The following is a 22,753-nucleotide window of genomic DNA, read 5'->3' as shown; positions in this document are numbered from 1 at the left end:
TTGCTGGGATGGGTGGGTGGATATGCTGACTCTGTAAACCGCATAGAGAGGGCTGTAAAGAATTGTGAAGCGATATATAAATCTAAATGCTAATGCTATTCTGTGAATGGGCTTTACACACACACACACACACACACACACACATGTTGTATTTGTGCTGATAAATAAATAAAGGGAGACTAGTATAGATCTATTTCAAGCTATTTAGCTCTCATCAACTAGCCATACCCTTACTGGGAATCGAACCTGTGCTGTATTGCATCTTAGGCAGATGTGTTAACCACTAAGCTACAGAGTTCGACTCCTTATCAGCCAAGCCAGGGTGAAAGGTATCTATTTTAGAGTTACAACCCCCGGTATGCCCAAATATGGGAGGAAGATCACTACTTCCATTCTCTGTCCTTCGGCTCGTCACAAGAGACCATCCAGGCAGAAACCCAATATTTTTTTTATTACTGTTGCCTTTTTGTTACATTTGTTGTATTTATATATACAACATTTATATGTGTGTGTGTGTGTGTGTGTGTGTGTGTGTGTGTTTATTGGCCACCCATCTTACCATAAGGTAACTCTTACACACATAAAAATACATCTACATTAAAACCTGAATAAATTAAAACTGAACATTAAAATTATAGGACACATGGGGGTGGGTGGGATCAGTGGTTACTCGATCAACCACATCCACTGTGTGGTTTTCCCACTGGAGCCCCAGGCCAATTGGCAGACTGAGGTCTTTAGGCCCTTACGAAAGGACAGGATAACCGCACATTGGAGGGGAGTGGGGGTAAGATGTTCCAGAGGGCAGGAGCAACAGCAGAGAAAGCCCTCCACCTGGACTCTGCCAGGAGTATCTTGGAATAATCAGGCTGATGGGACCTCTGCTACCTCTGCCGGCGCAAGTGGGATGAGCCAATCCCAGTGGGATGAGATGGTCCTTCAAATAACCTGGACCCGTGCCATGAAGGGTTTTAAAGGTGATCACCAACATCTTGAATTGCATCCAGAGGCAGACAGTAACCAATGCTGCTCATGGAGAAAGTGTTACAGGGGCCATTTTTGCCACCCCCCAAATTTCCTGCACCACCACACCTTGCAACAGCTGTAAAATGAAATGCTCTTCAAGAGTAGCCCCATTTAGAGTGCATTACAATAGTCCATCTCTGAGATGACTAGGGACTGAATGATTGAGTGCAGGGAGTCCTGATCCAGTAAAGGACGCAGCTGGCACGCAAAACAAATCACCTAATAGCACAGAGAAAGACACAGCTAATCCTGGAATCAGTCGGAAAGTGGGAACCCTTGCATTTTTATGAAAGTAAAAATAAGCTAGTCACTTACATCACAAAACAAGGAAACTTAAAAACGTAAACTTAAAAACTTAAAAACTTTTCAACCAAGTAAATAAATAAAATCTTTATTATGTCAAAGACCAGCAATACACATTAGTTTTTACACTATGTTAAAAATACTAACATTAAAATATAATTAAAAAGGAGGGAAGGAAGGAGGGAAGGAAGGAGAGAAGGAGAGAAGAAAGGAGGGAAGGAAGGATGGAATGAAGGAGAGAAGAAAGGAGGGAAGGAAGGAGGGAAGGAAGGAGAGAAGGAGAGAAGAAAGGAGGGAAGGAAGGAGGAAAGGAAGGAGAGAAGGAGAGAAGAAAGGAGGGAAGGAAGGAGGGAAGGAAGGAGGGAAGGAAAGAAGGAGAGAAGAAAGGAGGGAAGGAAGGGGGAAGGAAGGAGGGAAGGAGGGAAGGAAGGAGAGAAGGAAAGAAGAAAGGAGGGAAGGAAGGAGGGAAGGAAGGAAGAAGAAGTAGGATTGTTGTAAAATAAGATGGGTGTATGGGATGGTAAGAAGGCAATCTCAATTATATTGTCAATTGTAGGGGAGAAAAATTGTTATAAATACATATTATTAACAACAGTTATGAGATTATATAATTGTGAATGTATATATGAGAAAAAAATAAAATAAAAAGTATTGACATTAAAAGTGGATAATAACATAATGGTCCAAAGATTGTTAAAGGTATGTCCAGATAATTGGTACAAGATGACAACTATACTTCTGTAGCCAATTTTTTTCTCATGGACATTGCAGCCGCGCAGAACTTTGCTACTGCATACGTGGTAACTGGGTTAGTGTCCTGGAGGAGAAAGCCTAGATAAAAATTGTCTGCCCTCCCTGGTAATCTCTCTAATAAGGGGAGAATATGTGCAGACCTACAAGCTCTGTATAGCTCTCAGTGTAATAGAACATGTGAATTATCTTCCACTTCTCCTTTACCACATATACAAACCCATTCTGCTATAGGTGTTCTCTTATACCTGCCCTGGAGGAGTGCTGAAGGAAGAATGTTAAATCTGGCTCTGAAGAAAGCTATTCTTTGTTTTGGGGAGATCAGGTCATTTAGATATCTTGCCGATTCCCACACACCCTGTTTAATTCTGTCCCTACTGTGGAGAGGCAACCTATTTAGTTCTTCTTGAAACTCCATGTCCCTCATTCTATTGATTACTACTTTTTCAACCAAATAAATCCATCTCCTGAACAGGTCACATCGTTCTCTCAGTTACCAACTCAAGATAAAAGTAAAAAGTAAAAGTAAAAAGTAGACCAAAAAGACATTGAGAAAATACAGAACTTTGGGCAAAGGTAACTAGGATGTGGAGTTTTGACCTCCCTCTTCAGTGCAGGACTCCTGACAGAAACAAAGGGATTCCTCTTAAATTATTCTATTTATGTGTGATATTTTTGACCCAGGACTTGACATAGTTATCAAAACAGATCTGGCCAGACCAGCAAAGATAAACGTCTAGATCAGAGCAGGATTATGAGCAGCTGTAATAAAAGCTATGGAGTGGAATCCAGAAAGCACTGACCTATTAATCAGACAAATTGGTAAGTCAAATTCCAGAAACAAAATGTTCCATTCCTATTGCCATTCAATGCTACATGCATCATGTACTTGAGAGACCGCCTGCTGCCAATTACCTCCAATAGACCGATCAGATCCCACAGATTAGGCCTCCTCCAAATTCCATCCGCTGGCCAATGCCGACTGGCGACTACCCGGAGGAGAGCCTTCTCTGTGGCTGCTCCGACCCTCTGGAACGAGCTCCCCGTGGGGATTCGAACCCTCACCACCCTCCAGGCCTTCCGCAAAGCCCTTAAAACCTGGCTGTTCCGACAGGCCTGGGGCTAAAGAGTTTTTGCCCCCCTTCTCGAATGGTATGGCTGTTGTGTGTTTTTAAATTTGTATTGTTATGTCTCGTCTTTTTATTCCCCTGTCTGTACCCCCTTCCCTGATTGAATTGTGAGCTGCCCTGAGTCCCCTTCGGGGAAAAGGGCGGCATATAAATATAATAAATCCAATCCAATCATGATTCTCCTCAGTGTCAAGAGTTTTGTATATACCATTTATGATATCTCACCCTGTTATCCCAGACTAAATCCATTAAAATCCTGCTTTAAGACATCAAACTCTTGACAAGGAGGATAATAACTGATTATATCACCACCCACAAAACATACAGTGAGACTGAAAGCCCAGGCTATTTGATTTTAAGTCAATTCAAGTGCTGCTGCCATGATTCATTTTCTAGGTTGTTTTCATAGCGCTTTTTATATGATGATTTTAATTTTGTTTTCTGTTTTATTATAGTGCTTTCACTGTTACATAAATGCTAATGTGGACATTCAAGAGCAAGCAAGAACGCTATGCAAACATATCTTTTGTAGCAGAATGTATAATACATAAACTAATAAGGATAGTTGAGATAAGCAAGTAATAATTAATTGCCTATTAGTTATGAATTAAATTCTTATAATTCCCTCCTTGATTCAAAAGAAACACATTTCACAAGAAAGCTCATTAGTTCCTATTGCATTTCAAAGCTGATTTTAATTTAGATAGAACCTCAGAACACAATGTGCATGCAAGTTTATAATTTGTTCTGCTATATGGCTTAGTTTTTCGATAAGCAGATCTAGGATGAAAGAGATACGTGTGGCTATTTATTTATGTTTGTATTGGAAGAGAAAGGATCACAATTCAGTGTTACAGCTAACATTGGCTAAAAAGGGTGAGTGATCCCTGGCGTGTTCTCTGCAGAAAGAGTAGGAACGAAATTCTAGTTCTAAATTAAAGCCTAAGTCAATCAGTCAACCAATCAAGCATTCCAATTTATTTTGACTAAAGATCAAAAACAAAGTAACATTTTCATCCCAATAACATAAAAATAGCCCAGAGACCAATCTGACTGCTTTATTCAAAGCTGCAAATTAACATAGATCACATTGAGATGAGTGGACCAACTACATATTTTCTATGTTTTTAAATCTCTTTACTCTTTAAGCGCATTTTTAGATATTTGTTACTTAATATGTCACACTACAGCCAATTTATTTATTTTATTAATATTGTCTTGAAAAATTATCTTTCTACTAGATGCAAGCCATTTAATCGTTGGCTTCTTGTTTTGAATATAGTATTAATTTTTATTGTCTCCCATCTTAAATTAATAAGCTTAACTATCACAAAGTCTAATGATTTCATAAAGAACCAGCCACTTTATTTCTTGTGCCCAGTAAGTATTTTGTGATTGTTGAACTGAAATAAGCATAAATAAGTTTACTAACAAATACTACGCAATTCTGCAAAGAGAATTTTCAGGTACTATGATTTTTTTAATTCTATTAAAATTGTTATTGACAAACCACACTGTTTGTTGTTTTCTAAAACTTTTTCCTAAACCTTTAACTTAAAAATGCCCAAGAAGTAAGCCCTGATTCATATTCAAAGGGGGTAGTATTAACATGGTAACATTCTGCTGTAGGATTTCTCTATTCAGTCCTGTAAAACTCCACTGAGCCTTCAACAAGGCCAGGTCTTGAAAAAACTCACTTAACTTGGCTAAGAATAGAGTTTGTCTACAGCCCAGAGTATCAGAAGGCGGGGTGGGGGAGGGTGTGCACGTGGACTGTCAAAAAAGTCAAGTTGGTGTCTATTCCTTTTTATGTACGCTACAATGTACCTCCATCACCATTACTAGTCCTGAACACTTCAACTTCCTCAAATTTGACTTTTGTGAAGGGCAAGACCAAAAGACATAAACTTTGACTGGTGTGATGGCTTATCTTTTTGGTTAGATATTATCATTTGATTATCACAGGATTGCCTACTTGACCTAAAGTTAAGCAACTTTAAGAACCCATTCATAAATCACTATTCAAAAACTTGGATTATTAATTATGGTTTGTCACACAGCCAGATGTTCAGACAGGTATTTTTGTCCACCTATCAAGTCCTTCTAACTGTGCTGCCCTGCTCATTCACACACACAAGTAAATGTGGTTTACTGAGTTTATTAATGTTCCCCAGCAATTCCCTTCACCAAAACTCAGAACTGTCCCAATTAAGTCCAGCCACAAGGAGGCCAAGTCCACAAAGCAATTAAAAGATGCTCAAATAACTCCACCAAATAAACTTAAACCCACCAGGCAAAACTTAAATCCACACATGAGAGCTTATTTGGCAAGAAAAGTTCAGACTCTCCAAGGCACAATTCCAAACAGGGTGAAGCAGGAATCACGACAATCAAACAAATAGCTAGAAAACCAAAACATTATTCCCAGCACTGCCTCCCTCTGTCTGCTCTCATAAATAGCCAGCTATCCAGGGCAGCCCATCAAGATGGGCGGGGCCTTCTTATGAATAATCTGGCTGACCTCCGTTGCTCTTGTGTATTTTTGGATCAGGACAGAAGGCAGTTCCTTCTCCTCTTCATTAGCTGTCTGCCACTGCAAACTTTCCCCAGCTGAAGCCTCCTCCAATTCTCTTTCTGCCAGCCATTCAGAGCCATTAATCAACTGTGCCAGAAAGGTACTCATCTTCCCTTGACCTCTAAGAAGGAATCTAGGGAGTCGTCCAAGGGAGACATCACACCAAGGAACCTGAGGTAGGCGGATGTGGATGTTTGATGGTCTTAAAAGATATCTTCGCAGGATGTAAGCTGTTCCAACTGAAGCTGCCTTTTGCAATTGACTCATGGTGAATTTGTCAATGCTGATGGTGTTCAAGTGGTGCTCTGGTTATTTTGGGATTGCACCCAAGATGCCTATTATTATTGGTACTACTTTTGTTTTCTTTTGCCACAGTTGTTCTATTTTTATTTGCAGGTCTTTGTATTTTGTTACCTTCTCCAGTTCTTTCTCTTCTGCTGTCTCCAGGTATTATCCAGACATTTTGTTTTTCTTATCAATAATTGCTAAGTCTGGGGTGTTATGAAGCCTGATGATGATGATGATGATTATTATTATTATTACTATTACTAATATTACTAATATTACTAATATTACTAATATTACTAATATTACTAATATTACTAATATTACTAATATTACTAATATTATTAATATTATTAATATTATTAATATTATTACTATTATTACTATTATTACTATTATTACTATTATTACTATTATTACTATTACTATTATGCCACCCATCTCTCGATAAGACAACTCTTACAGATCATAAGTTTATCATTTTAATAGATAAGAAATTAAATGAATATAATAGAAACATTACAGAAAATAGACATAGCTTAGTTTCTCATTTTCTTTCTTTTTTTAAAAAAATCTTCCATTGTAAATGTGTTTTTATTTTACATTTTCATTTCGTACAGTCACATATATACTGTGCATAACCGGGGCCATATAACATTAAACAATAAACACAGCCATTCCTCCTGTCAACAATACCCCCCAAAATAGAAACCCAATGTACCTCTTCGACCCTCCATACACCCTTTCTTTCGCCCCGCTCCAACTTTCCATCTTCCCTCCAACATTCTCCTCTACCCTACTTCCCCTCCCCCTCTACCACTCCTCTCTCCCAGTACCCTTCCTTCTCACCCTCCCTCCCATCCTCTCTCCCACCCTCTCTACCCCTCTTTCTTCTATCCCTCTACTCCTCCCTTCGGTGTATTTCTACTATCGATTAATATATTCAGCTTGTCCTATTTTTACAGTGAAATTAAAGAGCAACAGTATACAAGTGCAGTCGCGTTACTTTAAAATCTAACACATACTATATATCCCCCCTCCCCACAACACCCCACCTCCCTTCCCCTCCCCCCGACTTCCCAGAGCCCGTACACGGTATAGGTTTTTAACAAATACAGTCTAAAATATATTAAGACAAAGGAAGTAAAAAAAAGAAGTTAATAACATCTCTGCATTAAACTCAGCTTCTTCCTGTTGCACTAACTTTAAGCAGTTTAGATTATTCCTAATCTTAAGCATAGGCTATCTGTAATTTCTTAGTCCCGTATTTGTTTTGTATATAGTCAATCCATTTTTTCCAGTCTCGTTTATATCTCTCATTTGAATGGTCTTTAAGATATGCCGATATTTTAGTTTCTCATTTTCGACAATGGTTCCAATAGCTGGTTAGCCAAGGAAGCAATGGACTACTAAGTAGTTGTGGTTGTGTGGAACCTGGAACAATATTGGATTTTATAGAATGCGATTGCCTTTCTTTCATTTTGCTGTCTTAGCTCCTTGGCTCTTTTGTGTGAATCAAGCTGAAAGCAATTAGTAATCAGCAAATTGACCTTTACCATCAATCCAGACATATGGAGGACACCGATCTCGATCTTTGTTTATTAAGAGCGCGGGGGAGAGAGAAAGTATGTTCAAATAAGCAATTAATTTACTATTTTTCCAGGAAATGACAGAAAAAACATATGATACAAAGTTCAATATTCTCTCTGGAATTCAACCCTGAAACTTTGAATTATCCTCGTAGCCAGAATACAGTAGATGCTACCATAGTTCAATTCAAGTGGGCTGATCAGCTTTTTAAAAATGCAGTATTTGCTTTTTTTGGTTTTATCCTGTGAATCAGAACTTTGATGGGAACAGTTATTTCACTTTTCCTACTGAAAACTAGAACCTTTAATCATTTTAAGACGTTTAAGGTATGAATAAGCAATATTAATTTTACCCCTTGCTGTTTCATCTCTTTTAAGGCAGCTGACATAATATGCATGTAAGGCAGATAACTCACACAGAAAGCATGCAAAATTACTGCTCCATGACGCCGATCTTCATTTGTAAAGATGTCATTAGGGAATTCACGGAGAGCTGAGAAAGAAAAAGAAACTAAAATCAAAACATTGGAAATAGTTGAATTGTAGTAAAGATATATTCATCAAACAAGCACAGTAGTTTTATAGACACGACAAAACCGCGGTCCACTAAAGCGCTCCCGATTAAAGCGCGTACCTGACGTCATCAGCAGCGCGACAAATATGACCGCGGAGAAAAAAGGGCGCTTTAAAAAGCGCTTTTAAAGCAAGCCGATTCATTTAAAGGTAAGGGTTAGGTTTAGGGTTAGGGTTAGGGTTAGGTTAAGGATTAGGGTTAGGTTTAGGGTTACGTTAAGCGTAGGGTTAGGTTTAGGGTTAGGTTAAGGGTTAGCGTTAGGTTTAGCGTTAGGTTAAGGGTTAGGTTTAGGGTTAGGTTTAGGGTTAGGTTAAGGGTTAGGTTTAGGGTTAGGTTTAGGGTTAGGTTTGGGGGAGTTAGGGTAAAGTTTTCGCATTAATTTTAACTTTACCGCTCACAGCTTGATGTTTTCGTCGCGCTGTGATGACGTCAGGTACGCGCTTTCGTCGAGCGCGCTTTAGTCTACCGCGGTTTTGTGGTGGAACCGTCAATCCTTGTATGTTCCTATATTATGGAAACTGTCCTACATTCAATATTATTACCAAGCGACTTCATTTTATATCAGTGTAAATATGTATAATGAAATTTGATGTTATAATAACTAGGCTTGAAAGATCTACCTTCTTAAAACAATAAAATTACGCTTACAATACCGGTCATAATTTAGAAGCACATTTAAAAACTTTGGGTTAATATGAGACAATACAAACTTGAGAGTTTTATCATCTCTACAGTTCAGAGCAATTCCCAAATAGGTGGATGTACTTATTTCAAAATCTGTACCAACAGAGGATATATTAACTGGGAAACAGTGATGGCAATTGTAAAGTGAATGGGGCTAATTTTATTATTTTCTCACTATCACGACGTATAGTACTAATTGTGGGAAAAATATTGCCCAAGGGTAAAGACACACAAGGAATTTGTCTCTGGTGCAAACGTTCTCACTGTACATGTAAAGCAACAGAGTAATAATAAGCATAATAATAATATCAATAAGAGGGAATAATAAAGAAGATGGGGAGGATAATGATAATACTGCAGCCATACAACATGAGTAAATATATTTAGAAATAAGACAATACTGTGGGAATTAGGTGTTCAGCGGGGTGATAGCATGAGGGGAAACACTGTCTGTGTCAGGGGTGGGTTTCTCGCCCCGTTCCAACCGGTTTGGTTGGAACGGGGCCGGCGGCATCCTCGTGCACGCGCGCGGTGCACGCATGCGTACTAGCGTCTGTGCAATGCTCCAGCTGCTCCTGGAGGATCGCGCAGGCGCTGTATGCGTCCTGCGCATGAGTGGAAGCGCAGAACTCATCAAAACCAGGTAAGGAGCGCAGGCAGGCGGGTGGGATCTTCACCGTTCCCGGAAGTTACTTACTTCCGGGTTCGCTGACCAACCGGTTCGCAGGGACCGCCGCGAACCGGTTGAAACCCACCCCTGGTCTGTGTGTCTAGTTGTTTTGGCATATAATGTCCTATAGTGGCACTCAAGGGAGAGAGTTGAGACATTTTTTGTCTAGGATGTGAGGAGTCTGTAGATATTTTCTCAGCCCTCCTTCTGACCCATGCAATAGACAGGTCTTCTATGGAAGGCAGGCTGGTTGCAATTGTTTTTTCTGCAGTCCTACTATTTGTTGGAGTCTATACCTGTCCTGTTTGGTTTCTATACCAAACCAAACAGTTATAGAAGTACAAATGACAGACTCAATAATTTCCCTGTAGAACTGTATCAATAGCTCCTGGGGTAGGCTAAACTTCCTGAGTTGATGAAAGAACATTTCTGCCTTTTGTGTTGTGCCTTTTTAATGATGGTTCTAATGTTAGGAGTCCATTTCAAGTCCTGGGAGATTATAGAACCAAAGCTTTACAGGATTCTAGAATAGAACAGAGCCTAGGTGGCGCAGTGGTTAAATGCAGCACTGCAGGCTACTTCAGCTGACTGCAGTTCTGCAGTTCGGCTGTTCAAATCTCACCGGCTCAGGGTTGACTCAGCCTTCCATCCTTCCGAGGTGGGTAAAATGAGGACCCGGATTGTTGTTAGGGGCAATATGCTGACTCTGTAAACCGCTTAGAGAGGGCTGAAAGCCCTATGAAGTGGTATATAAGTCTAACTGCTATTGCTATTGCTAGAAGGGCTCCTCCTAAAACCACTCTCATCTACAGTTTTAAGCATGTTCAACTCCAGATTGTTCCGGCTGCACCTCAGGCCAGTTGTTCAACCTCCCGTCTATATGCAGACTCATCACTAGCTAGACCAGTGTTTCTCAACCTTGGCAACTTGAAGATGTCCGGACTTCAACTCCCAGAATTCCCCAGCCAGCGAATGCTGGCTGGGGAATTCTGGGAGTTGAAGTCCGGACATCTTCAAGTTGCCAAGGTTGAGAAACACTGGTCTAGAATGAGACCAGTGATTGTTGTACCATCTGCAAACCTCAGGACTTTAACAGAGGAATCCCTAGAAATACAGTCATTGAAGATGCAGTCATCTCTATTTATGATAGGAAATGCCATGCAATGCATGTTTTTTTTTTTAATTAATGGCACATTTGCTGCTAGAATAAAATGTTCAGACAGTGATTAAGAGATCGACCCCTAGGCCCCTAATATATGGGGTGCCGCAGGGTTCGGTCTTATCCCCCCTACTATTTAACATCTACATGAAACCACTGGGCGAGATCATTCGGAGGCACGGGATAAGATACCACCAATACGCGGACGATACCCAGTTGTATCTGTCCGCCCCGTGCCAACTCAATGAAGCGGTGAACATGATGAGCCGGGGTCTCGAAGCCGTTAGGGACTGGATGAGAGCTAGCAAACTGGTACTCAACCCGGACAAGACCGAGTGGCTGTTGTGTTTCCCTCCCAATAATTTGGCTAGTGTTCCATCACTCAGGCTGGGGGGCCAAATTTTACACCCCTCAGACAGGGTTCGCAACTTGGGAGTCCTCCTGGACCCACAGCTGACCTTTGACCACCACCTGTCGGCTGTGACCAGGGGGGCATTTACCCAGGTTCGCCTGGTGCGCCAGTTGCGACCCTACCTGAACCGGGAGGCTCTCACAACGGTCACTCGGGCCCTTGTGACCTCTAGGCTGGAATACTGCAACGTGCTCTACATGGGGCTGCCCTTGAAGAGCATCCGGCGACTTCAGCTAGTCCAGAATGCAGCCGCGTGAGCGATTGTGGGCGCACCGCGGTTTGCCCACATAACACCTATCCTCCGCGAGCTGCGCTGGCTACCTGTTGATCTCCGGGTGCGCTTCAAGGTGCTACTTACCACCCATAAAGCCCTCCATGGTAGTGGATCTGAGTACTTGAGAGACCGCCTCCTGCCAATTACCTCCCTACGACCTATTAGATCACACAGATTAGGCCTCCTCCGAGTTCCATCTGCCAGTCAGTGTCGACTGGCAACTACGCGGAGGAGAGCCTTTTCAGTAGTAGCTCCGACCCTTTGGAACGATCTCCCCATGGAGATTCGCACCCTCACCACCGTCCAGACCTTCCACACAGCCCTCAAGACCTGGCTATCCCGTCAGGCCTGGGGATAAAGATTCTAATCCGTCCCCACCTGAATGATGAATGAATGTTGTGTTCTATTTTTACTTATGTACTGTCTCATGTCTTGTCTTATATTCCCCTCCCCATAAATTGTAAGCCGCCCTGAGTCCCCTCAGGGAAAAGGGCGGCCTATAAATAATAAACAAATACAAAATACAAATACAAATTAAGATTTTAAGAATATAAGGGAAAAACATGCTTGCTTAGAGCAAAAACCAGCTGAATTAGTTCCCACAGTGGCAAACTAGCTGTTTATTTGGAAACCTGTTCTGACCCCCCTCGTCCCACACCAACACACACTCCGAGCCAAAGATAAGTTACGGCATTTAATAAACAGACAGACAGGTCCTTGGCAGCAAACGGGCATAGACAAGCTTGGGCAGCAATACAGCACAGATAAGGCTTGGCAGCAATCCAGCCTGCCAAGCTCACAATAATGTTCTCCGACATTAATTCCTGCGTTGACTTCTGCAAGAGGGGCGTGTGCACAAGTAGTCCTTTTATAGTCTGGAGAGGAGCCTAATGACCACCAGCTGAGTGCAATTACCTCCTGTAACTGCGCAACTGTTCCTGACACCTATTAGCTCTTCGGTGCCGGGCATCCAGGAACACTGCTGACCTCAGGCTCACACTCCCTTGTCTCCTCCCCACTGTTCCAAGGCTCAGGTGCCTCCTGGTGGCCAACCAGCCTCTCTGCGCCCTGCTCAGAGTCAGAACCCTGTCCAGGGTCCTCCACATCCTCCAGAGCTGACTCATAGGGCCCCTCGCTGTCGGAGTCTGGTGGCAGCTCCAACGGCTCCTCCTGGGCCACAACAGAAACCAATAGATAAAATTTGAGCCCAATCATATTGGAGCACTGTTGTTGCTCAGCAACTAACATTCAAAGTCATTTTGTCAGCAGCAATGCAAGCTTCTGAACCAGAAGGCATTCTCCACCTTTGATATCTTGAATGTGAAGACCTAGGTTAACCTGTTCTTTTGTCCAGTGCTATCTATTGCTGGAAAATGTGTCATTTCTATTAAATGTTCCCTTCAAAGAAAAAAACATCTAAGCACATGCAATAGAAATAAATTGATCAAGGAATCGAGGCTTTTGAAATATTTTTGTGTCATTTTCCGATTTCTTACTTTTAGACAAAGATTTCATCTCTCAAATAGCAAGCAGAGAACCTTCCAAAGTGGACAATGGATATGCATATTGGAGAGGAGACAGAGATCCCTTTGATCCCAGGATAATAGGCTTTGATCACAAGGGGCGTTTTGATCCAGAACTAATCATCTTTTAACTCAGAAACAAACACAGAAAAAGCACCTTGCTACATAGGGTAAAAAAAAAACCAACATTCACTGTTTCCAATAGTGAACATGAAGAGTTTTCTAGAAAGATTACAAGGCAAACATAAATGTGTCTTTTCTCAGCTTCTCAAAAATAAACTAATCCTGATGATATTTAGCTATTTTAACTCTTAACAACAAATTCAGATGCAGAATTCTGACAGATATGATGGGAAAACAGGTCTGCTAAGTAAGAAAGAGCGTCTTGGGGGGAGGTTTGAAGGTCGCTTCCAGTCAGGAGGCCACAAATGGCCTCCTGGCTCATTTTCCATAGCCTACATATGCTTGATACATTCATACTATCTCCAACACTAGCCATGAGCTTGCTCTTTTTTTTTTTTTTTCATTTATATGCCGCCCTTTTCCCCAAAGGGGACTCAGGGCGGCTCACAATTCAAATCAGGGAAGGGGGGTACAGACAGGAAATAAAAAGACGAAACATAACAATACATAATTTAAAAACACACAACAGTCATACCATTTGAGACGGGGGGCAACAGCTCTTTAGCCCCAGGCCTGTCGGAACAGCCAGGTTTTAAGGGCTTTGCAGAAGGCCTGGAGGGTGGTGAGGGTTCGAATCTCCACGGGGAGCTCGTTCCTGGGGGTCTCTTACTTCTCAGTACTATATTCATAGCCTTCCATCCATTTTTCATGGGAATGGGTCTGGTTAGGGGAACAGAATTTGTGAATACCAGGCAGGCAGGCAGGCAGGCAGGAGGGAGGGACGCAGACAGGCAAGCAGTCAGGAGGCATCACTTTTTTCCTTTCCCAGGATTTGTCTTTGTCCAGTGCAGCTAGACACAGTGAAATGAACCATTATGAGGCTACTTGGGTTGCAACATAATCCTAGCACTGGGTTACTTGTGGTATGTTCCCAAGTATGGTATTTGGGGAAGGAGAGTGGAGAGATTGAGCAATAAATTCCCCCCTATACAAATGTCATACCTGAGATTTGGGAGGGAATAAAGCTATCATGTGAAAATGTCCTATTCTCCCCCCCCCCCCCAAAAGGGGGAGAAAAACCAAGCAAACAGTAAGGAACTTGCAGCAGTATCCTAAAAGGCCTTTCCACACTGTTCCGATCCCCCTCGTTCCACACCAAAGCACACTCTGAGCCAGAGATAAATTACAGCATTTAATTAACAGACAAACAGGTCCTTGGCAGCAACCCAGCACAGACAAGCTTGGGCAGCAATAAACACAGATAAGGCTTGGCAGCAATCCAGCCTGCCAAGCTCATACAAAGTTCTCGGACATTCGATTCTGTGTTGACTTCTGCAAAGAGCGTGTATGCACAAGTAGCCTTTTTATAGTCTGGAGAGGAGCCTAATGACCATCAGCTGAGTGCAATTATCTCCTGTAATTGCGTAATTGTTCCTGACATCTAGTAGCTCTTCGATGGCGTGCATCCAGGAACAACTCACTACTGGCCTCTGGCTCACTCTCCCTTGTCTCCTCCCCACTGATCCAAGGCTCAGGTGCCTCCTGGTGGCCAACCAGCCTCTGGGAGTCAGAACCCTGTCCAGGGTCCTCCACATCCTCCAGAGCCGACTCATAGGGCCCCTCGCTGTCGGAGTCTGGTGGCAGCTCCAACGGCTCCTGCTGGGCCACAACACCACACTAAGGGAGAAGTGCTCTGGAAGCTTCTACTAATGAAAGGACATGCTGTAGCTCAGGTACTTTTGGGGGGAGAGAGGTGGGCAGGTTATTCTACTTTGTTCTAGAGGTTAAGATACCAGGCTACAAAGCTGGAGACCATGAATTCAAGTCTCACTTTAGCCTGAAGGCAGCTGGATAATTTTGAGCCAGGCTCTTTCTCAGCCCAACTGACCTTGTTGTTGTGGGGAAAATGGGTAGGGAGAGGTGTATTGGATATATTTGCCATCTTATATTGTTGGTTAAAACAATAAAAGCGGGATACAAAGAAACAAACAAACAAATAAATCCTGCAAGGCAAATTCTGGAAGGAGCTTCTCTGGGGCTAAGGAGGCAGAAGCAATGAGCTTCAACAAACCTGTCAAATTGAGGGGGGGAAGGTGGGAAGCAATTTTGCCCCCAACAGCAAAAAGCATAGAAATTTGACTGGAGGCAGGAATTAAGTGTGCCTTCCTGTCAACATTTTAGTATAAGGCAGTCAAGAAACAGGCCTGGCAGGGATCCCAAGAATGCTATTTATTATAGTAATCTAGGCCAATGACCCCAATCTTTTGGGCACCAAGGACCAGTTCCGTGAAAAGAGGTTTTCCCATGGACCAGAGGTGATGTGCTTTTACATGCTGCCTGCATTCCACAGATGGGGCTTTGCTTGTTTGCATGGGCCGGTTGCTGACATGCCGCGGATCGGTGTCAATCCACGGACTGGAGGTTGGGGACCCCTGATCTAGACTAACAGAATCTTGAAAGTCTGTCTAAATTTCTTTGTCCCATTTAATACTAAACAATATCAAGGTGGGGTTACTTAGGATTTCTTTCTCAGTTCTGTGCATTTTTTTCTGAGGGTCCCCTCTTAGTGTTCACTCTTTCCCTGTCACCAAGCCAGCTCTAAATCTGCTTATACTTCCTTGAAAACAGCTTTCCTGATAGTCCATCTGCAGCAGACAGCTTTGGTTCTCTAATAGTGCTGAGCTAAAATGCCCCACATCCTTTGCCTTGGAGTCTGGTGGCAGCTCCAACGGCTCCTGCTGGGCCACAACAAAAGTGTGTGTGTGAGGGGTAGAGACCTGTGGCAGGATTAAGTAAGCACCCCTGCATGTGGGTTTTGAGCAAATAGTAGCAAAATGCTGCTGCAAAAACACAATGGTTCAACCCTCACTGCTATTGCTATTAGACACAGATAAAGAATGGCAAAACTAGCAGTAAAATGGTTGAATTGTATGTCTGGGGATAAACTAAGTATATAACTTTTCAGGTTAATCTTTCAGCATTTGAAAAAAAATACTAATCACTACATTTGTGAGTCTTGTGGGTCAGTGGTGGGTTTCAGCCAGGTCGCACCTATTTGGGGAGAACCGGTTGTTAACTTTCTAAGCAGTTCGGAGAACCAGTTGTTGGAAGAAATCCCATTTTGTTTTTCCCCACTTTACAGGGCTAATCCTGTAAGTAACGCGCTCTACATGGGGCTGCCCTTGAAGAGTGTTCGAACACTTCAGTTAGTCCAGAACGCAGCCGCGCGAGCAATTGTGGGTGCACCCAGGTTCACCCATGTCACACCTATCCTCCGCGAGCTGCACTGGCTACCCATTAGTCTCCGGACCCGCTTCAAGGTGCTGGTCGTTACCTATAAGGCCCTACATGGCATCGGACCTGGGTACCTGAGAGACCGCCTCCTGCCGATTACCTCCCATAGACCGATTAGATCTCACAGGTTAGGTCTCCTCCGGATTCCATCTGCCATCCAATGTCGGCTGGCGACTCCCCGGGGGATAGCCTTCTCTGTTGCAGCTCTGGCCCTTTGGAATGACCTCCCCATGGAGATCCGGACCCTCACTACCCTCCCGGCCTTCCGCAAAGAGACCAAGTCCTGGCTGCTCCAGCAGGCCGGGGGGCTTGTGAAACATCCAGCCCCACGGAAACTGTGAATGTTGCGTTTTTTAAAGTGTTGTCTTTGTCTATTTATCCCCCTTCCCTTGTCTATTGTGAGCCACCCGGAGTCCTTTAGGAGTGGGCGGCATACAAGACAAATAAACTAAACTAAACTAAACTAAGGCAGGAAGGAAACATTCTGGTGTTGTTTCTAGCCTAATCTTTATTGCCCTGCTTACAGAAACTGCCTCTCCAGTTAACCCTTATTACATTGTAACAGCTAAGGCAAAGCGCCCATCGGCGTGAGTGATGTTGAGTTGACCATGCCCACCCAATCACATGAACACTGAGCCCCGCCTACCCAGTTGGTCATTAGGGCAGAGAACCGGTTGTTAAATTATTTGAATCCCACCACTGTTGTGGGTGCACATCCACAGACAAAGGAAACAACTGTAGTACTATAGTTAGTCATCAATGGGACCAGTGGCTTTTATTGATCTGACTGAATATATACTAATACAATGATGACGAATCTAGGACATGAATGTCACAAGTGACATGCTGCAATGTTTGGGGGACACAGCATTCACCAACACCTGACGATAACTGTTTTTTAAAGTATGTCACATTCTTTCCACAATTTTCAGAGGCTGCTGAGTCTGTGTGAGGATAGGTGATCTCATGCAAATTCCTGGGCCTCAGAAAGTCAGGCAAAAACAGGCTGTGCTTTCGTGTGGTTTTCAGGGGCTGCAGAGACCATGGAAGAGCATTTTCTGAAGTTGCTTCAAAGACAAAGGCCTCATGTGACCTGGAGTTGCTTCAGGCAGGCTGCAGGGACTGTCAATTGAAAGAGAACGCTGCCCCAAAGTTAAGTGGGTGCAACAGATCCTGGGGATCATACACATGATTGGACTATTTTTTTTAAACAAATGAATGTTTAAAGAATTGTTGAAAGACAGTATTACTATATACGCTCAAATAATATTGTGATCGGCATTAGAATGGCACATTGCATTGCACATTTGTATCAAAAAGAACAATACCCAGATTCCCACTGTTCATGTATTGATGTTGATGTATATTTAAAAATAAAATAAAATATATATACCCAAAAAAATCCCAATCTCCATTTCCTTTTTGTCAAGGATGGCAGATTGTCCTGTTACTGTTAAACATTTAAGGCAAAACTGGTTCTCAAACTGTTTTGTAGAATCCTAACAAGGAATCTGAACTTTTTGACTACTTTTGAACTACTATAAGCTATTTTACGCATGATACTCTCATAAATGAGCAGCAAGAAATATACTGTCTTGAATCTGGCTTGAATTGTTTCACCAGGATAATTTGATGTCATGCAATATATTTCTGACTTAGGCTTTGTACAAACAAAAGTTGCAGTTCATTTGCATAGTTAATTATAACTTCCAGGAATGTGTAAATTTCCTAAATGTGTTATCAGTGTAAGTTCAGTGTAACAACTGTACTTGTCTATTTCCTATATAGGTGAATGACGTTTATAATCTTTTTTCCACATTTGAAGTATACTTCTAAGATATGTAATGTGTTCACCTAATGTTCAGCGATTTTTCAGGTATACATGCCAAAACTTAAAATAGGAAAAATGTTTGAAACCTTGCAATTTTGTTAAATGCTCTCAGATTTTCATGAATTTACCCCATTGAGAGAACTGTACTTTCGTGCATTATTCTCTTGTTTGAAATTTTTTACCATGTTGTGTAAAAAATAAGGTTTGCAATTTTATTTGATCCAACATTTGGAATCACATTACACACAAGTGTACCTTTTATTTAATGTAGGGAGTCTAATACTTCTCATAAGAGAGCAACATCAATAGCTGTGGTATTTATCTTTCGTTACATATTTTTGCTCCCTGATTCTCTTCAATTCCAGGGTTAGGAAGTTTTGAGAATTCTGAGGGAGTAGCATATGGGAATGCAGATAGGTGTGCAAATTTTCAGAGAAAGACATTACTATGCAAAAAATTATTTAAGGCAATTTTGGTGGAATATTTTTCAATGTAGATTTATAAACAATCCAAGCTTTCTCTCTGCATTATTATACAGAGGATTTTGCAGAAATATTTGTGCATTTATAGCTGAAAAACTATTGAACCTCATACAAAATGCCAATTTAAAATAAAAAGTAACTTGTCCGGTACAATAATTTTCTAAAATGAGATATCAATTTTCATGCCAGCTGTTCAATTGTTCCTATTTAAACCCACCTATGAATTGAGCTCATGTATGTGAACATGGTTACTTAGAGGGATGATCAAACAACCTTATTCCTGTCCTAACCAGTAATTTTGTTGTTCTTATTTTCTGGCATCCATTTATATCTGGACAGGAGAAGAAAAAGCTAAATGTTCTGATTTGGAAAACACATTAAATAAACTAGGAATATTTTTAAATTCATTTAGCTACAGTATTTCTGCTGGGAGAAGGAACCAAATAGAAGTGATTAAGCAGAAGAATATCAGCACATTCTTTATGCTAACCAGTGCTTGAGATGTCCTTCATAATTTGTCAGTGAGCATAAAGATTGTACTCATACTGTAAATTATAAAAAAAGCTTATTACTTTACATTGTTGCTGTCATAACTATAGTTGACAAATCACATCCAATGTAAATAGATAATATAATGAGGACTAAGTTTGATTAATCACGTTTTGGAATAAAGTTGTTACAAATTTAATAAAAATGAATTAATAAGCTCACCAAGGTTTGCAATTTATGCTGCAAAGATGATTTGGAAGCATATTCTCCAAAGTGGTTACAAAATGGTATTTTAGGCAGTTGATTATCCTGTAACTACCAAGTCTATTAATAATTTTCATTTACCCCCTAAAAGATTTCAGGTTATTTTCAATTTCAATTGAATTGTATAGTTTATATGTTATATTTAAATTAGAAAGAATTCTGAAGTGATTTATCTTGGTCTGATTTTTTTACATCTCAAAACCTGACATTTTAACAGGGGCGCATAGAACTTTTATATCTATTGTAGTTATACTATTTTGCTTCTTTATAGATTATGAGAACATTGAAGTATTAGCAATTAGAAATATGTCAATCAGATAATTATTACATTATTTAAGAGAACTAGAATAAAAAAAGGACAAGAGAAAAATCTCCAAAGCTACCTTTAGGTAGGAAGACTGGCTTTAAAGAGGTAAATGCACTTAATATAAGCAGGTGGATAGCAATGCGTTTTGGGATATAAATAATCCACTTAACTTCACATTTATGCTGATGGATTCTAACTTGACAGTAACTGATTAAGAATGGAAACTTGGAGTTATGATACAATTCCTATTTGATTTTCTCATTTCATTTTGAATGTTGATGTGAAAGGATAAATTGGGATTATACTAAAATGACCTGCACTTTAAAAAAAACCCAGTCTATAATAATTCATTTGGTGAATGTTTTTAAACCTGATATAGCATACAATAACTCTTTAAATTAATCTTCTGAAAAAACAAAGCATAATGGAATGGTATGTCAATACATTTTGGACAATCCTATTAACTTCCCAGGTTTTCTGTTGTAACTGAAATAACAGGAAATGGTAAATCAGTTGGGATTTTGATTTCTAGAATATTTGCATGTTTATTGCTGGAGATAAAATATTTATTGGACATCTTAATGCTGCAAGAAAAAATTGTAGTATTGCTATAGTTTATCAATGAAGGTAGCATCATCTTGGGAAGAAGTATGATAGATATATGCCTTGTGGGTCTGTGCACTGATAATAATTGCTTAACCAATATCTGCTCTACCAACAGTATTACATAGATACAGGACTTACATCAAAAAATGATAAAAATTACATATACAGTACCTTCATTCCAGTTAAAGATTAATGAAACTGAAATCCAATACATTTGGAGATCATTACACTGAGAAAACAATATATATGGATCATTCATCCTATTATCGGCCTTTTACATCAATGCACATTTACAAGTAATTAAGGAAGGGATGGGAAGAGGAAAAATATGCTTTTGAACATTAACAGCTTGCTATCCTCATGATAAATTCAAATATCTAAGAATGGCAGGTGCCCTTCTTACATGATTCTGTGGTTTGTATATATCTGAGATATATGAGATAAAGGATGCACTTCAGTGCTGGCAACAGTTCTCATTATGCTTCAGTAACACATGAAATATGGATACTCATTGAAAGTACTTGTATGTACTTGAAAGAGCTTTTGATCAAGCTTGTCTTTCATATGCCTTTTAAAAAAATGTTATTAGTATACTATCGCTGGTAATAAATAACTGCTCTATAGAATCAGTTCCATGATCAGTCTATGTTTTAAAACTTGATTAACAAGGAAGTCTGCAAAGCTCTTCCTATAAATCCAACTGAATGGAAAGTTTTCATCTGGCTAATTAAAAAGGCAAGACCGTAAATCTGAAGTACAGCTTACAGAAAGGCAATTAATGTCAGATTTACACAGAGGAGAAGTGGATGAAACCACTGTAATGATTTTTTTTAAAAGGGTATTTTATGAGATATTGTTAAAGTAGTAATGTACAAGACGTCAGAACCACTATCTATGTGATTGCAAGAAATCTTTGACAGAAGGAAGAAGGCTACCTGGCATAGTACAGAACTATATGTAATTCAATAAGGATGGCTGCCTCTCCATCCCTCTCATGCAATATTTCTAATCCAGAAATATTAGTTTGTTTCTAATTGGGTAGGGCCTATCTAGTTCTTGTTCATCAAAAAAAGACTTAACAGTTCTTTTTTTAAAGCTTGGGACCTACTTATGGTTAACATACCTAATTTTAAGAAAAAATAGGGAGGCAATTATTTGCTAATTAAAAGCATTTGTAACTTAAGAGTTTATCCTCTGATTTTTACAGATGATAAAGCTTTATACCTAAATTTGATCACTTTTCAGATAAGAATTGCACAATAAAGCTGGCAATTATATTAACAAAATCTTCTTGAACCTTATAATAAAAATCACATCCAATTAATATAAAATAAAGATAGTGCTTATGTTAATATTCAAGGAAATAAAGTGAAAGAGAAATCAATTCTACTTCAATTGAGTCTTGGTGGCACAGTGGTTAGAATGCAGGTTACTTCTGCTGCCAGTAGTTTGGCAGTTCGAATCTCACCAGCTCAAGGTTGACTCAGCCTTCCATCCTTCCGAGGTGGGTAAAATGAGGACCCAGATTGTTGAGGGCAAGAGGCTGACTCTATCAATCAGTTAGGGCTGTAAAGCACTATGAAATGGTATATAAGTCTATTGCTATTGCTCTTTCTTTTCTCCTCCCTCCTTCCCTCCCTTCCTTCCATAACATTGCCCACTGCCAGCAGTTCAATTCTCACTGGCTCAAGGTTGACTCAGCCTTCCATCCTTCCAAGGTGGGTAAAATGAGGACCCAGATTGTTGGGGGCAATGTGCTGACTCTGTAAACCGCTTAGAGAGGGCTGTAAAGCACTGTAAGGTGGTATATAAGTCTAAGTGCTATTGCTATTGAAATGCAAAACTGTTGCTGTGACTGCTGTACATAATTTAGCTGCAATCCAGCAAAATGTTCTCCTTCACAAGGCTCTATAAAGCAAACAAGACTATTGAACATAATAAAAGTTTATGCTAAATTCCTGGTAGAATAATCCCCTGGATTAACGAAATCCTACTATGCTATACAGGGGTGGGTTTCTCGCCCCATTCCAACCGGTTCGGTTGGAACGGGGCTGGCGGCGTCCTCATGCATGCGTGCGGTGCACGCATGCGTACTAGCGTCTGCGTGATGCTCCAGCTGCTCCTGGATGATTGCGCAGGGGCTGTATGCATCCTGCGCATGCGTGGAAGCGCAGAACTCGTCAAAACTGGGTAAGGACCGCGGGCGGGCGGGCGGGCGCACCCTTCGCTGTTCCGGGAAGTTACTTACTTCCGGGTTCGGCGACCAACCGGTTCGCAGGGACCGCCGCGAACCGGTTGAAACCCACCCCTGATGCTATACCAAAGACAATACACTCTTCTTTCACATTCATTGTACAATATTATATACATTAATAATTTTCTCATATTCTAAGCTAGTAGCAG

At 40.8% G+C, this 22,753-nt stretch overlaps 1 protein-coding gene across 1 annotated transcript in view; it reads right to left on the bottom strand.

Moving 5' to 3' along the window:
- The window catches only part of SLC24A3 (solute carrier family 24 member 3), a 167,224-nt gene that overhangs the window by 66,865 nt on the left and 77,606 nt on the right, over window positions 1–22,753 (bottom strand). Inside the window, 1 exon segment of the mRNA XM_032219148.1 lies at window positions 8,075–8,151. The gene's annotated coding sequence lies outside the window, so the exon portion shown is untranslated.

This window comes from Thamnophis elegans, chromosome 6, assembly GCF_009769535.1.
Source record: "Thamnophis elegans isolate rThaEle1 chromosome 6, rThaEle1.pri, whole genome shotgun sequence".
In the NCBI taxonomy this organism is placed as follows: Eukaryota; Metazoa; Chordata; class Lepidosauria; order Squamata; family Colubridae; genus Thamnophis; species Thamnophis elegans.
This window is presented reverse-complemented; position numbering and strand designations above follow the sequence as displayed.